Here is a 5,633-nt window from a genome sequence, read left to right as displayed (position 1 = left end):
GACCTAGACCACAAGATCTAGATCTACACCCTACCAAAAGGGCCAAAACACAAGAAAAATGGGATAACAAGAGATAGAAAGGCTTTAGAAGCACATGGCATAGCAACCAACATGTAGATCTAGACACATGAAGATGGCAAGGAGCATACAAAGATACAAATCTGACAATAAGCATGGCAAAGAACACACAATCAAGGAGATCTAAGCAAGAACATGGCGAAAAGCCATATAAACACATGGATCTAAACATAAGCATGCTCAAAGGCATCTAGGCACATGGATCTAAGCATAAACACAAAATTTAGGCATATCCTAGCCCAAGAAATTAAAGCATTAAAACATGGTAAAAAGCAAGGAGACATGTTAGGAAAGCTATAGAACATTGTAGGAAGCAAGACAAAGAAATAAACAAGCTAGGAAAAGCAATAAAGCTTATTATAGACAAAGATAAAGCAAAGGGTGTAGATTATACCTAAAAAGCTACATCTACACCCTTTAAACCTCAAATCCAAAGTCCTAAGACCAATAAAAGGAAAAAGAGTGTAAGAACACAACTTCTTGATTTTGAGAAAAGAGAGGAATCAAAGGTTTTTTTGTGTTTTTGGAAGAGAAATGTAGATAAAGGAGAGAGAATCTGCCCAAAACTCAGCTCCAAAATGCCCATTTTTTCTTCTTTTTTTGATTTGAGGGGGTCTAGGGGTATTTATAACGATTTTGTGACTCTTGGCCGCTAGCTAAGCTCCAACGGCCATTTAGTGGTTGCTGCCTTGTAACGGCTTGATGGAGGCCTTCCGGGGCTTAGATTAGGTTGATCTTAGTGTCCCTAGAAAGTTCTGGATGTGCAGTTTCTAGAAAGCTAAAGAACTTTGAAATCCAACGGTTGGATCAAAAGTTATGGCCTTGGGAAGTGAGCTAATACACCTTGCATAGTTTTCAAGATATCTCAACTGTTTTGACTTCGATTTCGACCCACAAATAGTCGTTGGAAAGGGAATTCAATAATATTCACAATGATTCTAGTTTCAACTCGTACCAACGATCAGATCAAAATTAGGGTTTTTGGGGCCCTTGGGGGTCAAGCTTGCGTTAAACTTGATCAAAGTTGACGAAAATCACTGAGTACCTCAGGTTTGATGTAGAAACATGAAAAATGTTTTTTTGAGATGATTTTGACCAATTTTGTCTTTCGATCAACCTAGGGTTGATCAAGGGCATTTTGGTCATTTTATCCTAAAGTGGCACTTTGAGTGCTCTGATGCCCGGATGGGTTACGCCACGTCAATCTAAATGTTTACGCGGCCTTTGATGCAAAAACTCTATTTTTTTTTTGGGTCAACAGTCAATCGGTCAACATTGACCCAGTCAACACTGACCGGTGGCCACTTATGGTGCGCCAAGCAGACCCGACGGCCACTAAAGGTGTGCCGAGCGGCCTAAGCTGTATGGTGGCCTATAAATGGGCCCCAAAGCTCCATTTTGGCCATTTCCAACTCATTTCTCTAAATTCTCAGTTCTAAAAAGTTTTCTGGAGCAAGTAGCAATCTAGCGAGTCCAACTTTTAGCTTTAGTTCACAGCTTCAGTCTTATGTTCTACACTTGAGGTCAGTGTTTATTCTCTCTTACTCTTTATTTTTTTCTACAAATATGTTATTAGCAATGCAACAAGGAAAACATGCTAGCATTTATTTTATATTTGGTATTTTTGCATATATGCTTTTTTTTTTTTTTTTTTATGCCATAATGATGTTGGAAAATATATCCGTTCACATGTTTAAGTAGCATAAGCGAACTTGCATATGTTGGATGCTATGAAAACACATGAAACACTATGAAAACTAAGAGAAAAAGTAGGTAGATTTGAGAAACTATGCATGATAAAAATGGAAAATTTTATGAGATTGAAAACGTGAGAACAATGTAATTTTGAGTGAGGGTATTTTTGGAAAACATAGGATTAAACGGTCGCTGCCAAATCTGAATCCTGATGAGACTAAATGATCACTGCTAAATCTGAATCTCGAAGAGTGCATAGGATGCATAGGACTAAATGGCCACTGCCGAATTTGAACCCCAATAAAACTAAACGGTTGCCGCCAAATCTGAATCTCTAAGAGTGCATAGGATGCATAGGACAAAACAGTTGCTGCTGAATCTAAACCCTGATGAGACTAAACTGTCACTGCGAAACCTAAATCTTGAAGAAGGAGTAGGATGCCTAGGATTAAATGGTCGTTGCCAAATCTGAATCCCGATGAGACTAAATGGTCGTTGCCAAATTTGAATCTCGAAGAAGGCATAGGATGCCTAAGACTAAATGGTCGTTGCCAAATTTGAATCCTGATGAGACTAAACAGTCGTTGCCGAATTGGAATCTCGAAGAAGGCATAGGATGCCTAGGACTAAATGGTCGTTGCCAAATTTGAATCCTAATGAGACTAAACGGTCGTTGCTGAATTGGAATCTCAAAGAAGGCATAGGATGCCTAGGACTAAATGGTCGTTGTTGAATCTGAATCCTAATGAGACTAAACGGTTGTTGCCGAATTTGAATCTCGAAGAAGGCATAGGATACCTAGGACTAAATGGTCATTGTTGAATCTAAATCCTGATGAGACTAAATGGTCGTTGCCGAATCTAAATCTCGAAGAAGGCATAGGATGCATAGGACTAAACATTCACTGTCGAATTTGAATCTCGATGAGACTAAACGATCATTGCCGAATCTGAATCCTGATAAGACTAAAAGGTCGTTGCCGAATCTGAATCATGAAGAAGGCATAGGATGCCTAGGACTAAATGGTCATTGCCAAATCTGAATCTTGAAGAAAAGCATAAGATGCATAAGACTAAAGGGTCGTTGCCAAATCTAAATCTTGATGAAGGCATAGGAAGACTAGGACTAAACGGTCATTGCCAAATTTGAATCCTGATGAGACTAAACGGTCGTTACCGAATCTAAATCTCAAAGAGGGTAAAGGATGCTTAGGACTAAACGGTCACTACCGAATTTGAATCTTGATGAGACTAAACGGTCATTGCTGAATCTGAATCTCAAAGAATGCAGAGGATGCATAGGACTAAACAGTTGTTGCCGAATCTGAATCCTAAGAACGGTATTTTGAAAACTTGGATACTTTTGAGGCAAAAGAGATAGGATTAAACAGTTGTTGTCGAATCTAAATCCCAAAAGGGTATTTTGAAAACTTTGAATACTTTTGAGGCAAAAGAGATAGGATTAAATGGTCGCTGCCGAATCTAAATCCCAAGATGGTATTTTGAAAACCTTGAATACTTTTAAGGTAAGAGAGATAGGATTAAATGACCACCAGTGAATATAAATCCTAAGAGAGAGGTATTTTAAAAACTTGAATACTTTTGAGGCAAAAGAGATAGGATTAAATGACCGCCGTCGAATATAAATCCTAAGAGAGATGTATTTTGAAAAGTTGAATACTTTTGAGGCAAAAGGGATTGGATTAAATGACCGCTACCGAATATAAATCCTAAGAGAGAGGCATTTTGAAAACCTTGATATTTTGAGTAAACATCACATTTTGGTATGTACATGCATGATATATGTTAGGTAGTAGGGTTAGACGTACTTACCTGTTTATTTGCATTGCCATTTGTTTTGGGCTTACTAATCAATCTGGATTTGCTTTTGCAGGTTACGTCTCGGCAGGCGAGATCTAGCGAAGATCATGGGAAGGCTCTCGCCATTGTTCCATCCCGAGCAAACTCATCTAGTAGCGATGACGACATCGTTTCCATTAGTGAGCAGGTTGCACGAACTCTCTAGAGGCGCTTTGATCGAGGTGGTGATGACACCGCAACCCTTAGGGGCATACACATAGCACATCACACTAGGAGATAATGTTCGGTGGAGACACCCAGTGCCTTATCTCAGTCTTGCATTGGTTCAGAAGGCGGTTTTTCATAATTCCTTTGGACCAAGGAAGGAGGAGGCCCCGAGGGCGACGAGCTCATGTTTAATGTAGATGCCGACTTGGTGGTTGATGATATAGTTGGGCAGGACCCTAGTGCTCCTAGGCGTAGGAGCAGTAGAATGCGCTTTCCACCTTGCCAGGCTGGATTAGAGGCCTATACTAGAGAGATTGATGACAGCATTGAGGACACCCATTTGTAGCATGATTTAAAGAGGTAGCCTTCCGCTCTAGCGTAGAAGGGTTAGGTATGCTCTTTTCTTTGCTTCAGCTTGTCAATTTGGTGTATATATATATATATATATATATTATGTGTGTTGACGAATAGCTCTTCATTGATTTTGAGCACAGGGTGCTGAAAGGTTTTGTGGCCGAGGGGCTTGGTCTTCGTTTTCCCTCTACTTGTTTCACGCATCTACTTATGTGCGCTATCGCACCTTCCTGATGGAGTAGGGATTTAAGGCTTTTCTTTGCATTCTGCCTTGTTCCATAAGGCATGGATTGGCTAAGGCCTTGTGCAACGGTTTCATGCTAAGATGGGCACTTTTCACTTAAGCTACGGGGAGTATGCAGTCCTTCCCCTTGACTAGATGACCATCTTAGGCCATAGATTTGGAGGGGATCTCGACTGAGTTTGTGAGCTTCTTAGCGGTGAACGAGCTTTTGGGCATTCCGTACCCCCTTACCAAGATGACTAGAGGGTATTTTGGGCCTACTGATAAGCCATGGATCCACATACAGTGGCTGCAAATGAACATTCCTTGGAGGATGGAGCAGAATGATGTCGATCTCAAGCGGTTCTTTTTCTACTTCGTCGGTAGTTGCCTGCTGGGCAACAACCGGTCAGTGCTGACTTGAAGGCTGTTGGGAGCCATAAGAGTGGTGTCTGTTATAGGGGCTTATAATTGAGGGTCCCTTTTATATGGATTTTTCATTACCTATTTAAGGCAAGCGATGCACCAGGGTTTCAAGAGCTGTGAGGGTTGTTAGCAGATTTTGACATGGTGGGTGTATGAGTATATCCCAGCTATGCGACCACAATATCCTGGCCTTTCCATGACGATATATCCCAAGGCATATGCTTGGTCCCTTTACGACATTTCCAGAGTCGTTCTGACACAACGGACTACTATCAGTGCTGCGTTCAATTGCGTCACCTGGGATGATATACACAACACTCCATATGATGAAGGGTTGTTGGCCAGGACTCCTGCCATAGGTTAGTCATGTGCTCGACACTGGTTTTGGGCTTTGACAAGCTAGGAGTTCTTTTTGGTTGAACAGACCTTCCACTAAGTCATATAGACCTTTAGAGTGCCTAGAGATCCACCTCTTGAGATATCTTGTCTTGAGGTGATTATAGATGACCCTACCTATGCGACAGGTTCCTTTGAAGGCTTTGTGATAGAGGATACTGATTTTGCTGCCTGGTTTTTGGCATCATCAAACGGACCCATCATTGATGATTGCCCTTTGAGCGAGAGCAAAATGCTTGGGGGAATTGCACGTGCCCAAAGGGCTTTGGAGGCCAGTTTAGGATTGCACGTAAAGGCCTTACAGGCTCGGGTGCGAGATCTTAAGAGTGCTGCTATCACCAAAGAGGGGTACATGTAGGAAGAGATCGCTAGAGCATTGGCTCGGGAGAGGGAGTTATGGCAGAGAGAAAGGGAGAGTTAGGCCGTTGCCATGG

Source organism: Quercus lobata, chromosome 1 (assembly GCF_001633185.2).
Source record: "Quercus lobata isolate SW786 chromosome 1, ValleyOak3.0 Primary Assembly, whole genome shotgun sequence".
NCBI lineage: Eukaryota > Viridiplantae > Streptophyta > Magnoliopsida > Fagales > Fagaceae > Quercus > Quercus lobata.
The sequence above is the reverse complement of the archived record's forward strand: the minus strand, read 5'-3'. Positions refer to the sequence as shown.